Raw genomic sequence first — 27,961 nt, forward strand, 5'->3', positions numbered from 1 at the left:
CACTCATTTGACTGTTACAAAGGGCTCTTTTTTTTAACTGGACGTGCATTTTTAAAAATTTGAATACAACTGAACGCTTCAGGGATTTTCAGACACTAACGTCTATGAATAGCAACATCAATGACCTAATATTCTTTTCAGGGTTAGCAGCAGGAAAAGAAAAAATCTTCTCAGGCACCACACACAGACACACAAAGCTGTGTGTCTGTATGTAAAAACTGGCTTTGCAGCCATGTTACCCTTAAGCTTCATCACTACAGCCTACAGGAAACCCCTGAGTTACCTAGTTTGTTTCATTTGTCCCCACTGGTTCATCATTAACCAGGAATGAAAACTGACTATTTGTTGGGGTGAAGAGAAAAAAGCAAACCTTTTTATTAACTGGAGTTGGTATATAAGAATACAAATTTCTGTGCCTTAAACAGACTTCTCTTGTGCCAAAGCAATTCCACTGCCTAAATATCAAGGCAGGAGAAAAACAGCAGCTACCAACTGTGCTAGGAAAATGAAAAGAAGTTGTCTTTGGTGCCAGCTTTGGCAGTATTACAGATGGACTTCATGGGCCTCTGGCTATGCTTAATTTAATATAAAGCTAAATACAGTCAAAACATCTGGTGCATTATTGATGGCTATCATGATAAATGAAATCCGACATTACATGGAAACCCATTAAGTATTCTATTTATACTCCACTTTTTACCTAACACACAAAGATAAAGCTCTACATTTGCTTTTGTTTTTCATATCCCCTAAAAACAGATGTGCCGAGCGGATAACTGAAATCCCATTTTTAAGGAAGAAAAAATGGCAACTGTGAACAATGAAAAAAACGCCCAACCATACATGGAATGCACAAACACAAATGTTTGCATTTGACTATCAATCTCAAGATGGAAATGGGTAAATGCCAGTTTTTCAAGGAGATGCAAAGATGGGTGACTTGTGACATTTCTGAACAGTTCTTAAAGTTACAAGGAATCTGTAACGACTCATAAAAAAGTTATATTTTAGCCAACATTCCAAAGCCGTGTCCACAGTAGGAAAACCAACAAGAGATTGACTTTTTTTTTTTTTACTGAAACCACATTTTTCTGAACCATCATTATACTCAACAGTATTTACTGAACACCTACTTTGAAAAGCCCATTGTGGACAGGGATTGTCCCTCTTTACTCTGCATTGTACTTTCCAAGTGCTTAGTACAGGGCTCTGCACACAGTAAGCGCTCAATAAATACCACTGAATGAACAGGGCTTTGAGAACTGTTAAACGTAGGAATGGGACAAAGGGAATTACAAAGAAAGAAAATACATGCCATTTCTGCCCACAAGGAACTGAGCAATTTAATAGGTGAGATGAGAGCCCCCAAAGGAAAAATATGGAATGAATGTCCATTGCCAGGAACATTAAATCCATAAAGTACAAACAACAGAAATGTCTACAAAAGATCAGTAAAGTTGTATGAAAGGACTGTGTGACTGGATTGCACCCCACCTCTTAGAAAGGTTTCATCTCGAGTGCTTTTGTCATGATTCCTCCCAAGATAACTGAAATGGGTGAGGTTGAGCAGGTGCAGACATGAAACTGATTCCATGAGGTACCATAAAGGCATCTTACTGGCCTGGGAGTCCACTCAATCAACAGTTGGTGCCCAGAGAACCTGATGCTTCTCCTCTCCCTCCCTGCTGCCCTCCCCTTCTCCCCTTCCCCCAAGCCCCCACCCTGCCTGGACCCCAGGGGATGGCCCCAAGAGCCTCTGTAGAGTGACAGCAGAATCCTGAAATAACTCTCTATCAGGGATATGTGCTGATGCCATGCCTCTGATGTGGGCTTTTTGGGGATCCTAATGGCACAAAGCTCCAACAACATTAGGTCTCCATCCACATCCCTGAACATTCCTGCTAATGTCGTTTCAGCTCCTTAACAAAAGTATCCCTGCACTGTAGCGACACGGGGCATAACATTTCCTGAGATGTTGGGCAAGGTTTATTCTTGAGAAATCTTTACTCTCTCTATCCTGACCCTCACCCAGAGCACCAAAACAAAGGACCATTACATCAAACCTCAGGGGATTCTAGATTTACATTTGTTAATCTGAAAATGTATTATCCTGACCCTACGCCCATTTTAGGCAGGAACACATATGCATCTTCCCAAACGTTTCCAAATAAAACACAAGAAAAATCGCCAGTGTGGTGCTTAACAAAATAACACTTTACTGTAATAAAATGTAGCCAACATGTCAGAACAGCAAATCCCACATTTCCAGGTTAAATTCCAATCACCTGGCAAAGTGGGGAAGAGGATACAGTACCAGTCTGAAATGCAGGAATGCAAACATGAAATGATCCACTTACCTCTGGACCATCAATGGGATTGATAGGAAAAATAAATGGAAGAAAAAATGGAAATGCCTTAATAGAGGTCTCACTTGGGTATCTAATACCCAATCTAATCTGTGAAATTAAACCTGAAATTACAGCTCAAAACACATGATAAACCCTGATCATTTTTTATGGTAGAAAAAGACAGGAATGACTTGGTACTGGAGAAGTCACCGTCTGCCAATCGATCAATGGTATTTATTCATTCAATCGTATTTATTGATTCAATCGTATTTACTGAGCATGCACCATATGCAGAGTACTGTATTGAGAATTTGGGAAAGTACAATACAGCAATAAAGAGACAATCCCTGCCCACAATGAGTTCACAGTCATATTTTTTTTTGCTTATTTATTGCATATTTTTTGCTTATTTTTTGCATATTTATTGAGCGCAGGGCACTATACTAAGTGCTTTGGGGGAGCACTGTACATTAGAGTTGGTAGACATGTTCCCTGCCCACAAGGAGCTCACAGTCTAAATGGGGTGACACACATTAAAATAAATTATGGCTATGCACATAAATACTGCAGGGGTGGGGAATGGGTGAATATCAGTTGCTTAAAGTGTACAGATACAAATGCATGGACAACAGCAGGGAGAGGAAGTAGAAGAAATGAGAACTTGGTCAGGGAAGCCTCTCACAGGAGATGTGACTTTAGTAAAGCTTTGAAGGTGGGGAAAGTAGTGGACTGTCACACATGAAGGGGGAGGGAGTTCCAGGCCAGAGGAATGATGTGGACAAAGGGTCGGAGGACAGATACACAAGACCGAGGTACAGTGACTAGGCTGTCGCTGGAAGAGTGAAGCGTGTGGGCTGGGTTGTAGCAGGAAAGCAGTGAGGTAAGATAGAAGAGGGTGAGCTGATGGAGTAATTTAAAACCTACTGAAAGGAGTTTCTGTTTGAAGCGGAAGTGGACAGGCAACCACTGGAGATTTTTGAGGAGTGGGGAGCCAAGGACTGAATTTTTTTTTTTTTAGAAAAATGATTCAGGCAGCAGAGTGAAATAAGAATTGGAGTGGGGAGAGAAAGGAGGCTGGGAGGTCAGCAAGAAGGTTGATGCAATAGTCAAGGTAGGATATGGTATGTGCTTGGATCAGCATACTAGGATTTTGGATGGCAAGGAAAGGGTGGATTTGAGCAATGCTGTGAAGGCAGAACTGATAGGATTTGGTGACACTGAATATGTGGGAGAGATGAGGTGATGCAAATGGCAAGTTCACAGACTTGTGAGACAGGGAGGGATGTTGTGTTGTCTTCAGGGATGGGAAAGATATGGGGGGGGGGGGGACAGGGTGAGGTGGGAAGATAAAGAATTCTGTTTTACATATGTTAAGTTTGAGGGTGTCCGGTGGCGGGACATCCAAGTAGAGATTTCCTGAAGACAGGAGGAAATAAAAGACTGTAGAGAAGGCGAGAGGTAGGAGTTGGAGAGGCAGAATCATCTGCGTAGAGATGGTAGTTGACGCCTTCCATTACTTGCTGTACTCCAGATAATGCACATCTGGACTGTTACTTTGAATGACACTTACTGTGCAGAAATTTTAATTCACCTCTTATGCAACTGCTACAGAAAATTAGCTTCACTCACAATCCTCTAGGAAATAAGATTCTCGGCCCCATTTCTACTTCCGAAGGGGAGATGGCACTCTCCATTGAACACAGTAAATCTGAATGAGATTCAGAATCAAAATGAGAACCATATTTCCCTTTAACTTTTCACAGCTTGGCTCAAGAGTTGTAAAAAAAGTTATTAAAATTAATGCAAACTACCATAATTCTGTTCTTTTTATTACTGGTAATATTCCTTCTAAAATATTAGCCTGCTTTGCCGCATCAGTATATCTCTTTGAAAGTTCCCTTTGAAAGATCAAGATCACTTTAGCATATAGAATAAAACGTGCAATCATATTACTTTGATTCAGGAAGGAAAATAATTTACTATCGTTTTAAAGGAGGAAGGGAGAGTGGAAACTTTGAAAATAGTTCCCTCATTAGAAAAGCCACTCATTTTTCTTCACTGCTTCCAACTGCACCAAGTAAGGTATAGCAATAATGAAGCCATTTGCCATTTGGAATATCTACATTAAAAAACCCCAAACCTGACAAACTTGGAAAATGAGCCAGGGCAAACACTTTCTCAGCCCAATTAAACATCATTTCCTGGGTTAAAATAACCAGAGTCCTATATGAATTGCCCACCATTACCTACAATTCCCTTGTTTACTGAATAAATAAAGAAATGGTTAAAAAATAACACCCCAAAGCAAGAGCTCTTCCTGCTGCCCTACCTCCAACCACCTTCCTCCACAACTAAACTGCTGTTATCTACCACTCACATATCCACAATTTAAATGCTTTAGGCTGGTGAAGGCTCAACTCACTACTAGGTGGGGAACCTTAAACTCATAAACTGATCATCAGAAGATCCTAAACTTAACCCACTCTTCTCAATTTCATAAAAAGGGTCCTAGCCATGAGTTAAAAAAATAAATGAATTGGGGAAAGGCTTTATTTCTTGTGGATTTTCTTATTGCAGGGGTTATGTCAAGCCCGCTGTTGGGTAGGGACCGTCTCTATATGTTGCCAACTTGTACTTCCCAAGCGCTTAGTACAGTGTTCTGCACACAGTAAGCGCTCAATAAATATGACTGAATGAATGAATGAATGCATGTCCTTGCAAGAGCCTCACTTAAGGAAGCCTTGTATTTTTGTACTCAGCCTGGATCCAACACTGCAGACAAACACACAACTCTTTTTTCTGACCTTACATCAAGTTGTACTTTGACAGATGTGCAGTCAGAAGAACATTCCCTAATTCAGATATCTCATTTTCTCTCCTAAAACACATAGTGAAAACATGTATTCAGTAGAATTGGTTTTACTTTCTTCCTCTCCCTTCCAAATATCTCCATTTAGCTTATTAAAAGTCCAAGGTAAGGAATAATCTCATTTACTCAACATTTACTACTATAACGTCCACAAGGATGGAAAGAAGGCGTAGCCTCGATGTCAAGACATGCATTTTCAATGATTAACCACAAAGACCCCCAAATATACATACATTTAATAGCGTTTTGACAGCAAGTCTGTCCACACAGCAGATAAAGCCACAAATCTTCCAAAAGAGAAGTCAAACGGTCAGACCTTATGACGGTTTGAGAATTCATTACTATTTAAGATTTGGTAATGGGGACATCCCTCTCACCTCAACACACAAAGCATTTTCAGGCTAAAAGGAGTCAATCATCAAGACTGAATGTAAACTCCTTTAGAGAAAGTCAAATAAAAGTAAGTGGGAAGGCATGGGGAGGCTATTTTTCTCCTTTGACAAAAATAAAAGACTTCAATCGGTAATTATTACTTTTCTCTCCTGCCATTCAAATTTAGAAGCTGTCATAAGAACAGGAAACAGATTTACTAAAGGAGGCCTTCCACCTCAGAGATCTCTTGCAGCAACATGGAAACGGGCAGCAGCTTTTCAATGGGAAAGGATGAAGAATGTATTCAACCGTTTGAATGGAAAAGATCAAAAGCCCACAAATGAAACAAGCCAGGGCTCCTTAGGCCTTTGTTTGCAATGGCTCAAGCTGTAGGGAAAAATTACAAAGGGAAAAGAAAGACTTTGCAGTTATCAGACAAGACAGTTAGCCGAGAATTTCAAAGAAGCCTGTTGCTGATACAGGGGAGGCAGCAGTAAGAAATGGGACAGAGACCATGTTACCTATCCCCACCCAGCCAGGCAGCATGGTCTAGTGAAGTCGAAATCAAAAGATTCAAATTTCTAGTTCCAGCTCAGCAACTGTCTCCCAAGCTGTGTGTCTCAATTTCCTTCTTTGTAAAATTTGGCGAATGCCACCTGAAGGCGAGGAGGGGTGGATGAGTGAAACAACAGTAAAATACATGAAAGCCCACAAATGTAAACACTATAAAACATACAGCATCACTATTATTATTATTATTATCATTCCCCTCACAGAGTAAATTCCATACAAAGTGCAAATTAAACCTACCTTTGGAAAACCCAGCTCTCAAGTAGGAAGATCCCATGAGGAGGGACACTGGCCTCTATAAAATTACTTGAAACAAGCTTACTCTCATTAAGAAAACCGTAAAGACGCAATAGCCCCAGATCGGATCGGGCTTGGACAACAGTTGTCCTTTTTTTTTTTGAACTTTAAGACAGAGATAAAAGAAAGCAACATCACCCAGGTCAAGCAAGATCAGACATGTTACTCAATGAGGACATGCAGCTGTCACTTCACTAAACAATTCTCTCCACGAAGCTCAAAGGAAAATGGCATTATGACCTTAACTCTTTCTGTTCTCATTTAAAAAAGGCTTTATGCATTCCTGGATGGAGCCTCATGAGGGCTCTGGACAATGCCCTGAAAGACATGAGACGCAATCTTAACAACAGGAACTGACATGCTATGTGTAAAAGAATCTATCACTCTCCAATCAACTTTGTTCCAAACACTTTGATTTTTTTTTTCCCTAAGAGGTGGGCTCTTTTTTCTCAGTTTTTTTAAAGAGATGGCTTAAGGAGTAACCAAGGCATCTGAATTAAATGCAAGATCAGAAGTCATGAGCAGCCATTATGACAAGGGGTCACAGAGAGCATTAATATTTGCCTTCGTCAATGGAAGTTACACTCCTTTTCCTGGAAGAAGAAGAAGAAAAAAAATACTGTTAGAGACTGACAAAGAAAAAGAGTTGTGGGGACCAAAGGGGCAGAAGTTGGAGAAAATGAACATTCTTCAGGAAAGCACTATAGCAGGGCCACCGGAGAGGTCACTCTTCAAGTGACCAAAGAGAAAGTGAAGGTGGGAAACTGTACTTCTTACCAGATGTCCTGGATCAAAGGAAAGGGCAGCCTTCCTCAAGAAAAAACATTCTAAATTCAAGACTGCGTTCTGACGATAATACTGGCACACTGAAGAGCTTAGTATTCCTTTTTCCTCAGAGATAAATGCCCCTTTTCCACTGAGGGAGCAAGAGGAACCCCATAACCAGAATTACCACTGAGCATTAAAGGCTGCCTCCCCTACACCTGGATGGGGCTGAAAACCTGGCCTGGGCCCCGATTAATAACTGGCTGGATATCTTCATTTCTAGACAGAAAAAGATAAATCAAGGTCAGAGCAGCACTCTGCCTAGTTTACAGCACGACAAAACTGTGAATCTGTTACTCAGAGCCCGTTGTGCCTCTTTAATCTCTCTCTGTGTTTATATCCTTTCCTTTTGCTTCTCTCCCCCCTCCTCTTCTGGTCAAAGAGCAACCTCAGAGCAGACGGTGATTGCATCTGCGCTGTTTGGGCACACAGTACTTACCCAGCAGAAGAAGCAGCATGAAACTGATGAGCGTTCTCATCGGTTTCACACAGCTCCTGCTGCCAAAGTCATTGGGGGAAGCACTCTGAACAAGAGCAACAAAAGTGCAATCCTTCTCTGTGGGATTTTCCTCAAACGTCATGTGGGAAAACACGTGCGGGTGGACAAGGGTCATTGGGAAAATGGGGGAATCCCCAGTTCTGGATCCAACTGAAATTCCTGGAAAGGTTAAATTGATCCTTAAGTATAGAGAAGCTGGACAGAGAAAAACAGGGCTGCATGCATGAAAATCGACAGATTTTAAGAACTGATCATTACTGTAGCACCAAAACGCATATATTTCTTTTGAAAGAAATTCTGTTATTTTCCAGTTCTGCTGACATGCTTCAGGACTTGAAATAGGGAAAGAAAACGAACTTTACACCTAACATCAGATGCCCAGAACTCCTAAATTCTAATCCTGGATCCGGGAACAAATTCCTCCTTGTTGAGAGCATATCTCATACTAATAATAATTAAGGTATTTACTAAGTGCTTACTATGTGCCAGGTACTGTACTAAGCTCTGGGGTGGATACAAGCAAATCACAGTTCCTGTCCCACCTGGGGCTCATGGTCTTAATCCCCATTTTACAGATGAGGTAACTAAGGCACAGAGAAGTGAAATGACTTGTTCAAGGTCACACAGCAGACACCTGGTGGAGCCAGCATTAGAACCCATGACCCTATGACTCTCAGGCCCGTGCTCTCTCCACATCACCTTTCTGTTATTCATTCATTCATTCAATCGTATTTATTGAGTGCTTACTGTGTGCAGAGTACTGTACTAAGCACTTGGGAAGTACAAGTCGGCAACATATAGAGATGGTCCCTACCCAACAACGGGCTCACAGTCTAGAAGGGGGAGACAGACAACAAAACAGAACATGTAGACTGGTGTCAAAATAGTCAGAACAAATAGAATTAAAGCTATATGCACAATGCCACCTGCAAGATTAAAATAACATCATACCTGCTCCACAGGGTTGCAGAACACTCTGGGAACCTTGGGGTCACTGAACTGCCCTGATGTGTGGTGGGTTTCATAATTTGGGGAACTGGGGCCAGCTGGGGTAGCACCTGATAACTATAGCATTCATTTCAATCCGCACCCATGGGTGGGATACCTTTTCTTTTCTTTTTTTTAAGGTATTTGTTAAGCATTTTCTTTGTGCCAGACACTGTACTAAATGCTGGGGTACCTACAAGCTAATCGGGTTGGTCACAGTACATGTCCCAAATGAGATTCACTCTCTTAATCGCCATTTTACAGAGAAGGTAATTGAAGCCTAAAGAAGTGAAGTGACTTGCCCAAGGTCACACAGCAGACAATTGGGGGAGCCAGGATTAGAATCCAGGCCCTCTGACCACCCCCCAGGCCCGGGGACCTTCCACTAAGACATGCTGCTTCTTCCCATCCGACAGTCCCAATGATTGGGAATTCATCTGGGAAAGGCTTCCATAGGAGGTCCTAGAACAATCAAATAAATCAATCCTATTTATCGAGCACTTACTGTGTGCGTCTCTGGGCCTCAGTTACCTCATCTGTAAAATGGGGATTAAGAAAGTGAGGCCCATGTGGGACAGGGACTGTGTACAACCTGATTAACTTGTACCTACTCCAGCACTTAGAACAGTGATTGCCCCAGAATAAGTGGTTAACAAGTACCATTCTTTCATTTATTTTTTCAGAACACTGTACTAAGTGCTCATGAGAGGACAGTACAAAAGAGTTGCCCACAAACAACTAACAGTCTAGAGGGGACCAATCCAGGGGTCCACCTGGCACTCATTTACAAAAATCAAAAACCCTAGGATAAATACCCAAACTGGGTATTCTCTGGACTGGGAACTGCTTGAGAATTTGACCTACATGACAGTTTTGAATTTAATCTGAAGACCAGAAAGCGTAGACTGGGAGGGGATGGGGCAAACTAGGGGAAGAATGAAAAGGAGGGGAGGAGTCCGTGGCATCAAGTTATGACCATGCCAGACCTTAGGGCCACTAGCAGACCTTCGTATTTCACCGTAGCTAATGCCACAGCAAAAAATGGAGGGACAAGGCCATTTCCTCTGGGGCTCACTTCTTTGACACACAGCTCTACAGAGCAGTTGAAGATTCTAACGTGACATTTCCATGCTGAAAATCATCTCCCATTCTCCCTGCATTTCATTAGGTTTCTTAGCTCTGTTTGAAGTTTTAATATCTTGCCACACTAATGGTTTGCATTATTACAAGTGAAAACTAACTGTGTTATCCCTTTGATTTATACTCCATTTCACTCGCAGTTTGTGGTCATGACCCAGTGATGTAGTGTCTGAGTGGGAGAGAAAGGTTAAATTTAAAAATGAAAATCCCATAAATAATCTACTTTTACTTATTTCTTTACAGTAATTTCACAAACAGCATCTCTCCCCATTAGGTTTCACTGAGAAGCAGCATGGCAGAGTGGATAGAACATGGGCCTTGGAGTCAGAAGTCATGGGTTCAAATCCCAGCTCCTTCACGTGTTTGCTGTGTGACCCTGGGCAAGTCACTTCACTTTTCTGTGCCTCAGCTACCTCATCTGGAGAGTGCGGATTGAGACTGTGAGCCCCATGTGGGATAGGGACTGTGTCCAACCCAATTTGCTTGTATCCACCCCAGCACTTAGTAAGCACTTAAGTATCATTATTATTATCATTATTATTGAACTTTTGAGATATACAAAATTTACATTTTTGGCCAGAAAAACCTGACAGTGGTCCTTTTGGACCTAAGGAATTTAAAATATAGAAAGCACTATAATTAATCAATCGTATCAACTGAGTGCTTCCTGTATGCAGGGCACTGCAGTACACTATAACAGAGCTGGTAGACAGTAGGGACCATCCCTATGTGTTTCCAACTTGTACTTCCCAAGCACTTAGTACAGTGCTCTGCACACAGTAAGCGCTCAATAAATATGATTGATTGATTGTCACCAAATAGAGACAGTCCCTACCCAACAGTGGGCACACAGTCTAGAAGGGGGAGACAGAGAACAAAACCAAACATATTAACAAAATAAAATAAATAGAATAGATATGTACAAGTAAAATAAATAAATAGAGTAATAAATATGTACAAACATATATACATATATACAGGTGCTGTGGGGAAGGGGAGGAGGTAAGACCGGGGGGATGGAAAGGGGGAAGAGGGGGAGAGGAAGGAGGAGGCTCAGTCTGGGAAGGCCTCCTGGAGGAGGTGAGCTCTCAGTCAGGCCTTGAAGGGAGGAAGAGAGCTAACTTGGCAGATGGGCAGAGGGAGGGCATTCCAGGCCGGAGGGATGACTTGGGCTGGGGGTCAACGGCAGACAGGCGAGAACAAAGCACGGTGAGGAGATTAGCGGCAGAGGAGCGAAGGGTGTGGGCTGGGCTGTAGAAGGAGAGAGGGGAGGTGAGGTAGGAGGGGGCGAGGTGATGGACAGCCTTGAAGCCGAGGGTGAGGAGTTTCTGCCTGATGCACAGATCGATTGGTAGCCACTGGAGATTTTTGAGGAGGGGAGTAACATGCCCAGAGCGTTTCTGGACAAAGACAATCCGGGCAGTGGCATGAAGTATGGACTGAAGTGGGGAGAGACACGAGGATGGGAGATCAGAGAGAAGGCTGATGCAGTAGTCCTATCGGGATAGGATAAGAGCTTGAATGAGCAGGGTAGCAGTTTGGATGGAGAGGAAAGGGCGGATCTTGGCAATGTTGCAGAGCTGAGACCGGCAGGTTTTGGTGACAGCTTGGATGTGAGGGGTGAATGAAAGAGTGGAGTCGAGGATGACACCAAGGTTGCGGGCTTGTGAGACGGGAAAGATGGTAGTGCTGTCAACAGTGATGGGAAAGTCAGGGAGAGGGCAGTGTTTGGGAGGGAAGACAAGGAGTTCAGTCTTGGACACGTTGAGTTTTAGGTGGCGGGCAGACATCCAGATGGAGATGTCCTGAAGGCAGGAGGAGATGCGAGCCTGGAGGGAGGGAAAGAGAGCAGGGGCAGAGATGTAGATTTGGGTGTCATCAGCATAGAGATGATAGTTGAAGCTGTGGGAGCAAATGAGGTCACCAAGGGAGTGAGTGTAGATCGAGAACAGAAGGGGACCAAGCACTGAACCTTGGGGAACCCCCACAGTAAGGGGATGGGAGGGGGAGGAGAAGCTTGCAAAAGAGACTGAGAATGAACGACCGGAGAGATAAGAGGAGAACCAGGAGAGGACGGAGTCTGTGAAGCCAAGGTTGGATAGCGTGTTCTCTCATTCAATCCACATATTCAGTCTGTCATATTCAGTGGCAGACTGAATATGTGGATTGAATGAGAGAGGTGAGTTGAGGACAATGCTAAGGTTAGGGGCTTGTGAGAAAGGTAGCGTGGTGAAGTTGTCTACGGTGTTGAGAAAGTCAGGGGGAGGGCAAGGTTTGGGTGGGAATATGAGGAGTTCTGTTTTGGACATGTTCAGCTGGAGGTGTCTGTGGGATATCCCAGTAGAGATGTGCTGAAGGCAGGAGCAAACACAAGACTGCCCATAAGGATTGAGATCAGGGCTGGAGAAGTAGATTCGGGGATCATCGACCTAGAATGGCAGTGGAAGCCACGAGAGCAAATCAGTTCCCAAAGGTGTGGATGGAGAATAGAAGGGGACCCAGAACTGACCACTGAGGTACTCCCACAGTTAGGGGGAGGGAGGAAGAGAAGGAGTCTGTAAGGAGCAGCCAGAGAGATAAGAGAACTAGGAGAGGTCAATGTCAGTGAAGCCAAGGTTGGATCATGTTTCCTGGAAAAGGGGGTAGAGGACAATGCCAAAGGCAGCTGAGTGGTCAAGGAGGATTAGGATGGAGTAAAGACCATTGGATCTGGCAGGAGGAGATCATCTGTAACGTCTGAGAGGGCGATTTTGGTGGAGTCAAGGGGGTGGGTCAAGGAGAAAACAGATGGGGAGGAAGTGGAGACAGTGGGTATAGACAACTCACTCAAGGAGTATGGGGTGGAATGGGAGGAAGGAGATGAGGAGGTGGCTGAAGGGAGTCGTGGAGTCAAAAGAGGGTTTTATAGGTTAGGAGAGACATGAACATGTTTGACAGCAGAGGCGAAGAAGCTACTGGACAGTGAACAGTTAGTGGTAGGAGAGAGAAGAAGGGAGGGGGCCAGTATTTTGATAAAGTGTTAAGAGATTAGGTTAGAGGTGCAGGCTATGGGGTGGGAGAGTTGAAGAAGGGGCAGGAGATGGTTGGGATGTGGGGAGGGGGCAGGGGAGATTTTATGGAGATCATGCCTGATGGTTTCAATTTTCTCAATCAGCAGCATGGTCTAGTGGAAAGAGCCCAGGCCTGGAAGTTAGGGAACCTGGGTTCTAATCCCAGCTCTGCCAATTGCTAGCTGTGTGACCTTTGGCAAGCCTCTAAACTCCTCTGTGCCTCATTTTCCTCAACTAAGAAATGGAGGTTCAATACCTGTTCTCCCTCCCTCTTACGACTGGGAGCCACAGGCACGGCAGGGATTGGGTCCGACCTAACTGACCTGTACCTACTCAGTGCTTAGAACAGTGTTTGACTCATACTAAGCACTTAAAAAGTATGATAAAATAAACAAAACAAAAAAAAGTAAGGGCAGGTCATTAGAGGCAAAAGATGGGGAGGAAGGGGAACAGGGAGTTTGGTGGGGGAGTTAAATACCTGAAACAACTGGTGAGGGCAATGGATATGGGAGCCAATAAGGAGGGAGAAATAATGTTGCCAGGGAGAGGAGAGGGCAGAGTTAAAACAAGCAAGGATGAACTTCAGGTGGATGAGATTAGCCTGATATTGGGATTTCCACCAGCAGCGTTCTGTGGCTTGTGTACAGAAGTGAAGGAAGTGGACTGTGAAGGTGGTCCAGGGCTGAGGGTATGTTGTACAAGACTGGCAAAGGGATAGGGAAGTGAGTGAACTGAGTTCAGTAGAGAGGGTGGTGTTGAGGGCATCAAATTCGTTGTCAAGGCAAGGTGGTTTTGTTATGGAAACTAAATGGGGATGACAACTTGAAACAACTGGCTGGGGTCAAAAGATCAGAGATCTCTGTGGGAACACAGGACAGAATTGCAGGGAGAGAGTGTATAGGAGAGAAGGCAGGTGAAGACAGTGTGATCAGATCCAGGGATTGTGGTCAGATCAGGGATTTCAGAGTTGATGAGGATAGAGACTGTAGACTGAGAGATGGAATACGTGTCAACATTGGTGAGTGGGAGAGGTAGGGTGAAGCAGAGGGTCAGTGGAGTTGAATAGTGATAGAAAAGCTACATAACCTACATAAAAAACTTTGGTGAGCAAAATATCCTAAGGTTTCTGGTCACATTTTCATGTTTGAATAAATCTCATTACTGCTACATATATTTTGCAATCAAGACACAGTATTTGATATTCTCCTGGAAGTATCATTGCAAATTAAATTTCTCAGAGCTAACAGTTAGGGCAAGAGGCACTGATATTACATACCTTGCTATTTTCAAACACTCATTCCCGCCCTGTGCAGCAAAGATAGGCAAGTCAGTGTTTCAAAGGGTAAAAAACTGCATTCTTTTGAAAAACTGACCTTTCTCCACTGAATAAGGGAACACCTGGTTTGCAACTTCAATCCTACCAGCACAATTAAATACGAAACAAAGAGCTCTGTCCACCAAGTTAAAGAATAGATTTAAAAAGTTAACATTCTAAATATGTCCCTGACATCTGACATCTCGATTTAAAGATCTGCAAGTAAAACATCTGCTCAACTGAGAAATTCAATTCAAGTAAACAGACTAGTCAATCCTTTGAAATATTATAGCAACAATTTGAAATTACATTAAATCTTGTCCAGATGGCTTGTCTTCCATAACCAGTCTCATCCAAAGTAAGCAGTGGCTGAAACAAGTCTTGATTTTACAAAACTTGCTGTTAATATGAGTCAAAGGAATGAAAGCATGTAATCAATAAGAAAAATACTGGCCCAACATCATTTCCAGGATTAATCGTTCATTAAAAACTGAAGCTCACTCACACCTCACCCTCAGGAATTAACTTCTGTTATGAGGTTGTGGGTTTTTTTTTTCCCTATTTAAAGAGAAAAGGACTATAAGTGAATTTGTGAAATAATTGTGGGGCACATTTCCAGGACAATATTCAGACAGACATCTCAAATCTATGCAAATTTTATTACTTAGTACAGAACTGAAAAGCAGGTCATAACAGTTTCCCTAATCTTTTTTAAAATTACATCCTAGAGAATTAACACGTTTGTTCCTTAACATTTCTCCACTCCTCTACTAAAAAACCATTTTTACTCAATTTAAGATTTGATAAATCAGAAGAAAATGGAAGAAGAATATGCATTTTAGCCCATTGCAAATTTCTATTTCAATATAGCAGGAAAAGAGTCTTTAGAAAGCAAAACAAAAGTTGTAAATAAACTGCCAAAATGGAGAACTGAATTACTTAGATATTTCAGGGTAAACACACCATTGAGGGTTTTGAAGTCTGAATTTGCTGCCTACATTGATCAAATTCACTAGATAATTGCTTAGCTCTTTACTTTCCCTTTGTAGTTCTGACTAGATAAACACACCACCGCCCATCCAAAATACTATATGGAGTCACCCAACCTTTATTTACTTAAGCGGAACAAAAGTGTTCTTTTGGTGTACACAACCTTCCACAAGGCTAGCCAGCACTCCAATAAGCATAGCATGAAACACTTTTGATCAGCTACAAAGAACTCCAGGACTTAAATACAAGACCTAATAATTACTAAAATACTCAGCAGGAAATGTTTAACCTGACCATTTGTAAAAGTCACTCATCGTTCTCTCTAATGCCCAAAAATATCTTCGGAATCACGCTTTAAAGGGTCCTGGGATATTACAGAGTTTGAAATCTACAATTATAGGGGTAATGCATTAGTTATTTCAGTATGTTCATACACACAAGCTCATTTTCTAGGTAAACATCTTCAACCAAGGCATTCTGCAAAACACATAATGCTCCCAAGAGCATCGTACAACAAAGAGCATGCAACTTGTGTCTCATCAATTGGTTTTCCAGGACACTTAAATGCCTGATTTGATAAATGATCTCATGAAAATGCCCACTTCGTAGGGTCTTAATGCTTAATTACAAAAGAAGATGTAAATGATCATTTATTCTCTTTCACTGTAATGTCGCCTCCATTAGCTAAATGAAATGCCCTTGTCATATAGCTGCTCAAATAAATACCTTATTCTTAGTGTCTGATGCCTATGTGACACCTTTGGTCTGGGAAATGTCACTAGAATCCAGGTAAGCGCTAAGTTAATTCTACTAAGCGCTAATCACAAGCAATCTATATACTCAACTGATCAAGTGAACAAAATGCACCCCTCTCCTACAGTACAATTGATGTTACCTCAAAAAATACACGAGAATGATATACCATGGACCTCCTCAGGATCGCATCTGGGGAGTTTCCGGTACTCTACCAGGCTCAGCTTTGGGAAGGAGAGCCAAGCAGAGGCCTACCCATTCCATTCCTAGCTTGGGCAGCGGTTAGAGAGTGAAAGGCAATCTGCTACAAGTCAAAACTCACCTGTGCTGGGCAGCAGTGGCATGGAAAGGAGTCTGGGGCAGAGACTTAAGCTTACGGTGCAGAAGAAGGCCACTTTCGTATTTTTACCAAGAAAACTCAATGGTTACACTACCAGAACAACTGCCAATGGAGGTGGGGCGATCTGGGAGAGATGTGTCCATAGAGTCGCTAGGGATCGGAGACGACTCGATGGCATAAGACGAGACGAGATATACCGTGGAGTTTAAGTTTCTGTTGTTTACTTGCTAATTTTGAACATACAGTTTCAATCGACTAGCTCTAGAAACCACTACAGAAGTTCAGTCTTACTTACTACGCAAGTATGAGCAGCCATGACTACTTCGGTTTGCAATCTTCTAAGCGCTTGGGAAAGCACAATATAATAGAGTTGGCAGACGTTCCCTGGCCACAAAGAGCTTACAATCTAGAGCTTACAGTCTACAGGGTACAAAATCACATCTCCTCCAGGAAGCTTTCTCTGACTAATCTCTCATCTCCCCACCCTAATTCCCTCCTAACTTTATCACCAAAGCACTTGAGTTCTTACCCCTTAAAGTATTTAAGAACTCACCTCATCTCCTGGCCTTTCAGCACTTACACATATGTATGTATATACAGGGTGGAGTGAGTTCTTTAATATATATGTATCTCTACATTTGATAGCTTCCCCTACCAAGAGGCTTTTTTCCTGATTAAACTCTCATTTTCCCTACTCTCTCTCTGTTCTGCATTGGCCATGCCCTTGGAACTGTGCCCTTTAAGCACTTGACATTAACCCCACTTAAACCCCACATCACTTATGCACATACCCATAACTTATTTTGTTTTGTCTCCTGCTCTAGACTGCAAACTCCTCGTGGGCAGGGAATATGTCTACCTACTCGGTTATACGGTACTCTCCCAAGAGCTTAGTACAGCACTCGGCATCCAGTAAGCACTTAATAAGTACCACTGATTGATTTATTATCTATCTCTCCACTTGGATTGTAAACTCCGGAGGTCAGGGATTGTGCTTATTTACTCTATTGAACTCTCCCAAATGTTTAGTAATAATGAGGTGCATTCGGTAAGCACTCAAACGCTACTGATGATGATGCTCTCAGAGGAGATGAGGAACCAACAAGGCCTTTCTAAATTTATAAAAGGTAAGCCCCACTAACTAAAGCTTTCATTTCTTGGAGTTGAATCCCTCTTCAGACTTGGAATTTCTTTTGAAGCCAAAGCTACTAAGAGAACCGCACATTTCCACACTGGGACTTACCCTAGCACTGAGTTGAATCCGGTAGAGGTTGTTTGGGAGAGTCTGTGGTAGTTTGGCCTTTTTTGTTTGTTTGCTTTCCAATTCAGAACTATTTTAGAAACTAAAGATGTAAGCAGGCAAAGGACTTTCTGGGGGCAAGGTAGATAAAGAAAAACTGATTTTCTTTCATCTTTTAGGTACATGAGAATAGGTCAAACAGACAAAAACACAGAACAAATGGCTGCTTTCCAATGATTTGGTTATGTGATGCTCCACAGGATACCACAGTTAAGAAACAAAAGACCCTACTTGGATGGCTCTCCTTAAATACAAATAGATTTTTAGAGTCCTTGAATTGTAAATATCCAACCTCAGAAAGTTAGCCCGCCCACACACACACACACACACACACACACACTCTCTCTCTCTCTCTCTCCCTCTCTCTCCCTTCTATAGGAAAATCTTAAATTTGTAATCAGGGTCATAGAACTGTTATGTGATTTATAAATATCTAGTCAGGAAAGATGAAATTGCTGGAAAATATAATTGCTCTCCATAATATAAATTTTTTTTTTCAAAATATTTCTTTGGTTCAAAAAAGGCCAGAGCACCAATACTGTTCTTCATCTAATATCATGGCTTCTGAAGACAGGGAATACGAAAATGAATTTGTATTAATCAATCAGAGGCATTTATTGAATGCGTTCTGTGTGTTGACCACCGCTCTAAGTGCTTGGAAGAGTACAATGTAGCAGGTAAATATGATCCTGGCCTTCAAGGACCTTAAAATTTAGCACTAGAGACAGACGTTAAAATAAATTACAGGTAGGGGAAGCAACAGAATATAAGGATATGCTCATAAGAAACACACAAAATTGATCAATCATGAGCACGAACTCTACGAAGAAATGTGTCCAGTATTATTAAAGGATGAACTAATTCATTGTTGGCAGGGAATATGTATATCAATTCTGTTATATCGTACTCTTCCAAGTGCTTAGCACAATGCTCTGCACACAGTAAGTGTTCAATAAATACAACTGATTGACTGATGATGAGGCTTGCCGCCCAACTTTTCCGTCCTAACACACAGGGAAGGGTATCAAATGATTTTATCAATCTGAATGCAGAAAGTTTCAAACAACACTTTCAAATGAACATTTGACTCTTATATAGCATGAAACATCTTTACCAGAAAATAGTTTAGTTTTATTTTAAATGCAGTTTTAGATCACTGGCAATATTATGAAAAGACTTATAGGCTGCAAGAAGCTTAAAATCTACTGCTGGGCTTGAGATCATTTTGATCTATTTAAGAAAATTTAGGCCACCGAAGAAGAACATCTTTCATTCAGGACTTTTTCATTCCAGTAGCTACTCGGCTTAGGAGTGCAATTATTGACTGCTACCCTACCGGTTGGGAGCCAGTAAACCTGTCCGGGTGGCTTAGTGGAAAGAGCACAGGCTTGAGAGTCAAAAGGTCATAGATTCTAAGCCCTGCTCCTCCACTTGTCTGCTGTGTGACTTTGGGCAAGTCACTTAACTTCTCTGCGCCTCAGTTACTTCATCTGTAAAATGGGGATGGAGACTGTGAGCCCCACACGGGACAACCTGATTACCTGTATCTCCCCCAGCGCTTGTCGAGAAGCAGCGTGGCTCAGTGGAAAAGAGCCTGGGCTTTGGAGTCAGAGGTCATGGGTTCAAACCCCGGCTCTGCCAATTGTCAGCTGTGTGACTTTGGGCAAGTCACTTAACTTCTCTGTGCCTCAGTTACCTCATCTGTAAAATGGGGATTAAGACTGTGAGCCCCACGTGGGACAACCTGATCACCTTGTAACCTCCCCAGCGCTTAGAACAGTGCTTTGCACATAGTAAGCGCTTAATAAATGCCATTATTATTATTATTATTATTATTATAACAGTGTTTGGCACATAGTAAGCGCTTAACAAATACCATCAATTTAAGTGCTTAATACAGTGCTCTGCACACAGTAAGCGCTCAATAAATACGATTGAATGACTGAATGTTCGGGGTTGTGAAGAGCTGAGGAGGGTCTTCCCAGACTGTCAATCAATTGTATTTATTGAGTGCTTCCTGTGTGTACAAAGCACTCTATTAAGCGCTTGGGAGAGTACACTGTAACAGAGATGGCAGACATGTTCCCTGCCCACAGTGAGTTTACCATCTAGAGAGAGCTTACAGTCTATCTTGGAGCTGGAAGTCTCACTATGGCACATTTATATTACTCTTTTCTTAAGATCCAAGCCCTTGTGTTTCCCAGTTTCAAGGACTTGGCCAAAGTGCCCTGCACCTCTATCTTAGCCAATATTTGCCTGACTGATCTGGTTTACTTGAGCCTGAGGAACAGTGTGGCTTAGTGGATAGAGCACGGGCCCTGGAGGCAGAAGGACCTGGGTTCTAATCCCGGCTCCACCACCCATCTGCTGTGGGACCTTGGGCAAGTCCCTTCACTTCTTTGTGCCTCAGTTACCTCATCTGTAAAATGGGGAATGGGACTGTGAGTCCCAGGTGGGACAAGAAATGTGTCCAAACCCATTTGTTTGTGTCCATCCCAGCGCTTAATTAGTGCCTGGCACACAGTAAGCACTTAAATATCACAATTATTATTATTATAGATTCCCTTTCTTCCCTAGGCTACCTGGATCTCTGGCTCAACCCTTGGGATTCCCGTGTTGGCCAGTTTCAAGTATGTTTGGTTTTGTCCTCTGTCTCCCCCTTTTAGACTGTGAGCCCACTGTTGGGTAGGGACTGTCTCTATATGCTGCCAATTTGTACTTCCCAAGCGCTTAGTACAGTGCTCTGCACATAGTAAGCGCTCAATAAATACGATTGATGATGATGATGATGATCTCACCTAAGCCATCTGCATAATGGGGACTGAGCCTGTGATCCTGGCACTGTGCCTGGCACATAGTATGTGCTTTACCAATACTCTTATTATTATTATCCTCTTTCTAGCCCAGCACACCAGATCCATGGGTTGGTTGGTGGAGTAGGAAAAGAGCTGCACTTGGCACCACACCCCACTTGTGGGGTGAGACGACCTTCTGAAACGTATTCCTGGACTCCAAGCCAAAGACCTGAAGCAAAGTCACTGGGTTAGAGCAACGGCACATCCAATCCAGCGTCCAACCGCCAACTTTGGCAACAGGATGTTTGGAGGAATGGGGTGCTGGTAATTGCCTGATGTCCACCCTGATAATTCAGGCTGAACCATCTAACATCCCTAATTCATCCCTAGCTTTCCTTTGCACCATTCTGAACCTCTCATCTGTGAGTTCATCCAAAACTATCTGGAGCCTACTGATATTTTCAGTCCACAAAACTTGCCACTGGAATGAGTTCCCCATGCTTACCCACCCACTGTGCGAAGCAGGGCTTCCTTTGGTATGTTTTGTTCACCTTCAACCTTCAATAGGGGCCACTTCCTCCTGGTGTTACGGCATCTACGCTTACCTGCACACCCTGCACAATTCTGCACGCCCTTCCCAAGAAGACAAGAGGAAGGGGAAGAGAAGTCCCTCTGCTTAGTCCTCTAAAGTGCTTCCCAATTAGAAGCAGTATACTTTGGCTGAAGGAAGCAGGTCCTCCCCTACGAATCCACCCGCAATTATCTACTGGCTCTCGTGGTAAGATAAAGCAGGGGAATGGCATTGAGAGGAAAGAGAAAGCCTTCCCAAGTCACTTCTTTTGTTCGGCTTCTGTGGACTACTATCCACAGTGTGGAACCCAAGGACTAGGATGGTCCCAGAGATCCAGGAGCCTTCCTTAAACACCTCTGGCTTGTTGTAGGGCAGGGAACTTATCTACCAACTCTGTTATATTGTACTCTCCCAAGCGCATAGTTACAGTGCTCTGCACATAGTAAGTGCCCAATAAATACCACTGATTGGCAGGAGAGGCAGGCAGTCCAATTTAAAGGAGTGGACCATCCACTCTTTACACCTTTTTGGTGATATCTGTTAAGCGCTTACTATGCTTCAAGCACTGTACTAAGCACTGGGGTACAGATCACCAGGTCAATCAATCAATCAATCAATCGTATTTATTGAGCGCTTACTATGTGCAGAGCACTGTACTAAGCGCTTGGGAAGTACAAATTGGCATCACATAGAGACAGTCCCTACCCAACAGTGGGCTCACAGTCTAAAAGGGGGAGACAGAGAACAGAACCAAACATACCAACAAAATAAAATAAGTAGGATAGAAATGTACAAGTAAAATAAATAAATAAATAAATAAATAGAGTAATAAATATGTACAACCATATATACATATATACAGGTGCTGTGGGGAAGGGAAGGAGGTAAGACGGGGGGATGGAGAGGGGGACGAGGGGGAGAAGAAAGAAGGGGCTCAGTCTGGGAAGGCCTCCTGGAGGTCCCACAAGGGGTTCACATTCAAAGGAGGAGGGAGAACAGGAATTGAATCCCCATTTTACAGATGAGTAACTGAGGCCCATAGAAGTGAAGTGACTTACCCAAGATCATACAACAGGTAAGTGGCAGAGCCGGGATTAGAACGCAGGTCCTCTGATTCCCAGGCCCGTGCCCTTTTCACTACGCCATGCCGTTTCCCACCTAACTGAAGAAATGAGGGTCCTTCTCTAGGGGGATTACGTTGTGCACAAGAAGAGTCCTTCCTGAGGTTAAAAAAAAAAAACCTCACCAAAAATCCAGCCATTTATTTATGCTGCTACTTGGCTCAGGGTTCTCTTTATTCAGTTTCGGTCCAGATTTCTAGATTTCTTGAATGGGTGCATTGCTTCTTTTGTCAAAGCTTTCCCTCAAAAGGAAAGTCAGTGATTACTTACTAACACTCTAGACCAATTCTCAATGGCTTAAAACCCAAATCTGAGAAATGATTTTAACATATGGTTCAAGTAAACATCAGATTGTTACATAGTTTTCATACTGACTGCAATAATTTCAGGGTTTCCAAGCATCTGTTTTTAACATAATATAATTATACATTTATTTCCAATCCCGCAAACTGACCCCTTATATAAATTTTCTTGATCTTGAGTGCCACTTGGCACAGCTTAAGGTCTTTCAATATTTTCTCATTCATCTGAAGCTACTTATCAGGCACTTCCCTCACAATGCTGCATTGTACTACTGTAAACACGAAATACAATTCACCTAGTTACACAAATCATTAACAAGATTATTATTTTCTCTCTGCATATACCATTAATATTGTGTTTTCCCATAAATACTTTATCCTTTACAGAATGCTAAACCAATTTTACAGTCAAAAGTTAGAAACATTTCCTCAGGCATGAAACAAGACATAGTACTTGAGGGGGGTTTTCAAAATGGAGACAAGGAAGTTATCAATATTTAATCTACCATCATTTGTAATCAAACCTAATCAAAACAGTAAGGTGTTGCAGCTGTTTCCATTTTGAAAAGCTCTGACACATCTACGATTCCAGATTTTCTTTTGATGTCTATATAATGTGTTACATAAATACTCAAAGGACTAGTAAGTAGTACTGGTATTTATTGAGCTCCCACTGGGGACAATGCAATGCACCTAACAAGCTTCATGTCTTCTCTATATTTTACATCCATGGAATCCTTTTAAGGCTGAGGGATGTTTTAAAAGAAGATGTGGAGCATCTAGGTCCTCATGTAAAAAATTAAATGGGGCAGTCAGAGTGTGGAAGGGGTAGGCTTACTAAATGTTAAAGGCATTTCACGGATTCAAAGAGAAAGCAGATCACAACAAGCAGCAGCAGTTTCCCTTTACTTCACCCTGTCCTGGGAATCCACCTCAATCTGGTTTATAGGGGGCAAAGCAGGCATGGCACTTGTGGGACCTTGGGCAAGTCACTTAACTTCTCTGTGCCTCAGTTATCACATCTGTAAAATGGGGATTGGGGCTGTGAGCCCCATAGGACAGGTGCTGTGTCCAACCCAATTTGCTTGTATCCACCCCCGCACTTAGAACAGTGCGTGGCACATAGTAAGCCCTTAACAAATACCATAATTATTATAATTCTTATTATTACATTTCATTACAATTGTTACACTACATTTTCAATGGACAGGGCACTCCCACCCCAGCTACTGTGAAGAGAGGAGGGCTTAATTAGGCCCAATTTCCAAGTGCCATAAATGCTAGGTTTCCCTGCTCTGTTGGATTTTGTTTTTGTCTTTTTATGGTATTTAAGCACTTACTATGTACCAAGCACTGTACTGAGCGCTGGGGTAGGTACAAGCTAATCAGGTTGGACACAGTCTATGTCCCACATGGGGCTCACACTCTTAACCCCCATTTTATAGATGAGGTAACTGGCACTGAGAAGTTAAGTAACTTGCCGAAGGTCACACAGCAGACAACTGGTGGAGCTGGGATTAGAACCCAGGTCCTTTTGACTCCCAAGCCCGTGCTCTATCCACTAGACCATGCTGCTTCCCTACTGGATTATTATTATTATTATTATCATCAAGTGCCTTTGAGTCATTTCCGATTCATAGTGACTCTATGGATATATTTACTCCAAAACATCCTGTCTTCTGCCATAATCTGTAACCTTTTCTAATGGTTCTTCCATTATTGTTGTTATGTTCTCTATCCATCTAGCTACTGGTCTGTCTCTTCCACGTTTTCCCTGGCTTTTCCTAGCATTAGTGTCTTCTCCAGAGAATGAGTCCTCCTGATTATGTGTCCAAAACATGCTAATCTGAGTCATTGGCCTTCCAAAGACCACTCCAAAATCCATTTGTTTGTTTTTCGGGCAGTCCATGGTATTCGCAAAAGCCGCCTCCAACACCACATGTCAAAAGAATAGATGCTCTTTCTGTCCTGTTCTTTCACTGTCCAGCTTTCGGATCCATACTTTGTCACCGGTAACACCATAGAATTGACGATTGGTATTTTTGTGGCAATTGTTACATCAGCACGTTTCATGACTTTTTCCAAGCTCTGCATAGCAAGTCTTCCTAACATTAATCTTTGACGTACTTCTTGACTACTAGTTCCTTTATTATTGATCCTAGGAGAGAAAAATTTTCAACTATTTCAATCTTCTCTCCATCCACTACAAAAGTGTTAACACTTCTACTGGATTAGGCTTCCAATAATAGTGACAGAGAAGAATCAACTGAAATCACAATCAAGTGTTTAGTAAGTGAGGAAGAGGCAAATTTCCAAAAATATCCAGGTTAGATCAGCTGCGAGACCTCATTACTACTAAATACTTGCTGGTGATTACAACTATTTTTGGGTTGAGTCAAACTAGGTTCTGAATGGTGCTGAGATTTCTCTCTTGAACAACCAACCCCAAAGGTTTAGTCCTCCAAAAGATACAGAGAACATGAGAGAGCCAACATCAATCCAGTGGAGTAGAAGCTGTCAGTTTAAAGTCAACCTTAAAATTTGAAATTTGACCTTTATATAGATTTAAAATAATGGCTAAATTCACATAAAATTTTGATTGAGAGATTTATCAGCCAAGCAAAAAATTACAAGCATCGTGCTACACTTTCAGCTGTTGAATAACGAAAAATCATTAACCAAGTCTTTTTAATATAAAGAGTTGATGATACTTGAAATTTCCTTTCTGGGGTGCCCATTTATTTTAATTTTTTTAATAATTGTGTGTGCCTGGCATCCATTGTACATTTAGCTCTAAGTAAGAAAAACACCATGTTAAACAGGGCTTAAAAGAATGTCCATGTTTTCTTTTTAAAGGAAATGTGGGCATGAAACAAATTACCTCTCTAATACAAGACTCATTTGCTAACATCTCACATTCCTATTCAATTGCTTCCATAAACTCAAATGACATATAGAAGAGTTGTGTATTATTGCACTAACAGGCTGAAATATTTACATAATTTTAAAATCTCCTTTAATTATCTTTGAACTGTCTTACAAATATTAACTGAGTTATACAACATCCTCTTTGATTTTCCCTAGCCCTAATTTCTGGACAAAAAAAAATGCAGAACATTTCAGTAACAAAGAAGAACACGAGAGTTCTGAACTCCCAAATCTTGTGGCTTAGCTAGATGTTGCCTAACTCGCCAAAGGCAATGAAAACACTTGTTGGGGTTCAACATAGCTTTTGTTCTGATTCTCAAAGTCAAAAGATGCTATGGAGAGATGAGGCCTGGAGGCTGAAGGGAGGATCGGGAAGGGGAGTGGACGTACAAGAAGAAGATCTAGAACCTCCTTGTCCAAAGTGGCCTTGGAAACCCACACAATCTTCCAGGGGGTAAGTTTGGCTTCTACAACAACATGGCAACATCTCCACATTCCAGTCCAACAATGGGAGAGGAGTAGCGAGAAGAAAAGAGAAAAACAGGAATATGAGAAAAATATATTTGCAATCACTCCTACCCCTCCCCTCATTTTTTAAAATGGTATTTGTTAGCGCTGACTATGTGCCAGGCACTAGGGTAGATCCAATCTAATCAGGTTGGCATATCCCCGGGCTCACAATCTTAATCCCTGTTTTACAGTTGAGGAAACTGAGGCACAGGGAAGTTAAGTGACTCACCCAAGGTCACACAGCAGACATGTGGCAGAGCTGGAATTAGAACCTAGGTTCTTCGGACTCCTAGATCCCTCCTCTATCCACGAGACCAAGCTGAAGGTCATTTGTAGTTCTTGTCACTGAGGCTCTGGAGAATATCATATGAGCTGACCCATTGCTAGAGATTATTTATTGGAGAGACACATTTTTAAACTATTCTGGGGAGGTAAAGAATCATGGCCTTTGTAGGGGAAAATGAATCAATGTCTAAGCTTGTCAGAAGAAAACCTTACAGCAGGCTGAGAATATTTCACAGACTTCATCTGTGCCTCAGTGGTGTTAATTTCCTCTGCCCGCAGAAGAGCTCATTAATGTTAAGGATGCTGGAGACTAGCATTGTTCTGTTAACATTCGGCCAGGAAGAGCCGAAAAACGTCATGATGAATCTTGCAAACACAATGTATTCTTTCCGTGAGATCGCTTTCTGGGCGTCTCCTGACTGGCTCTGGAATCGCCGTCAACAGCAGCTGCTGCTCAGACGTCCTGCTTTCTCAGTGATGCCTCTAGCATATTGCCACCAGCTCACCTGGACTCTGGATTCTTCATTTGTTCAACTGTATTTATTGAGCGCTTACTGTGTGCAGAGCACTATACTAAGCGCTTGGGAGAGTAGAATACAACCATAAACTGACACATTCCCTGCCCACGATGAGCTTACAGTCTAGCGGGATTCTGCCTTGAGACCTCTGTGGGTGACGGTGATGTGGGAGATCGGGGCTGAGAGGTGATAAACCCAAAATGCTCTTTGCCAATTGGGCCCATTTGCCGGCAGCTGAGTTCTCATTGTGAGCTCAGAAGCAGGAGAAACGGTGGGTCCCTCCAAAAACATGGTTTCTGCTTGCAGAGTAATCCCCGCTAATGTCAGGTTGGCATAACACCAGGTTTCCCTACAAAGATTTGGACCCAGAGTGCAAATGTCTCTAAGGAAATCACTTCCAAAAGCAGTGGTGGCCTAGGCAAACACAGACTAGCCATGTAATAAATTAAAAAGTGTCTGCAGATCCAAGTCCCGTGCCCAGAGAAGTCTTGATTGACCCAGCTGGGTCATATTTCTTTCCCCCTTCCAGTCTAGTACCCCAGATTCATAATTGCACTACCTTGCTAAAATCATAGCTAGCAATTTCATTTATCTGATCTGAGAGAGCAATGCTGCCTAGGGTGGCCATCTCAATGTCAAAAGAACCCCCCGCAAAAAAATGCAGGTGGCTAGGGAGCTACTTCACCTGCTGGGAGTAGAAAGAAGGGATCTGTAAGCTTGGCAACATCTCTTCCACAAGTGAATAGCTCTGTGCTGGCAGAAAGGACCTACACCTCAGCACCTGGAATAAAAGCATCATTGCATTGTTTGGACTCACTCTGCCTAATTATGCAGTACATCACCAGGGACCAAGCTAAGAGTACACTTCTCCCTATTATTGGGACTCTCCAAGAGCTCTACAAACAAGCAACTCCCCAATTTCATAAATTAGTATCTGAGACACTGCAGGGAGTAAATGATGTGTCCAAAACCCCACTGCCTTGGTGCGAGGACCCCAGGGAACTATGGAGTTTTGACTATGATTCACATTGCTCCAACCAGCAGATGCTCTTGATGCGAAAGAGAAAACTCAAATCGTCAGGCATCTCCTGGAGGCAGTGAGGCCTAGGGGAAAGAACATGGGATTACGATTTAGGAGACTCTGGTTCCAATCCCACCATGGCCACTGGGCCTGCTGTGTGGCTTTGGGTGAGTCACTTCACCTTTCTGTGCCCCAATTTCCTCAGCCAGTTCTCCCTGCTTCTTAGACTTTGAGCCCCATGTGGAGCAGGGTCTG

The 27,961-nt window shown here is 42.5% G+C and overlaps 1 protein-coding gene and 1 non-coding gene across 6 annotated transcripts in view; one reads left to right on the forward strand and one right to left on the reverse strand.

The window, feature by feature from the left end:
- The window catches only part of RERE (arginine-glutamic acid dipeptide repeats), a 562,577-nt gene that overhangs the window by 512,334 nt on the left and 22,282 nt on the right, over window positions 1-27,961 (reverse strand). The gene's annotated exons all lie outside the window — the stretch shown is intronic.
- Window positions 16,190-16,327, forward strand: LOC119929337. Its single transcript, XR_005451465.1, has one exon. It is a non-coding gene; the product is annotated as a small nucleolar RNA SNORA7 (small nucleolar RNA).

This window comes from Tachyglossus aculeatus, chromosome 5, assembly GCF_015852505.1.
Source record: "Tachyglossus aculeatus isolate mTacAcu1 chromosome 5, mTacAcu1.pri, whole genome shotgun sequence".
NCBI lineage: Eukaryota > Metazoa > Chordata > Mammalia > Monotremata > Tachyglossidae > Tachyglossus > Tachyglossus aculeatus.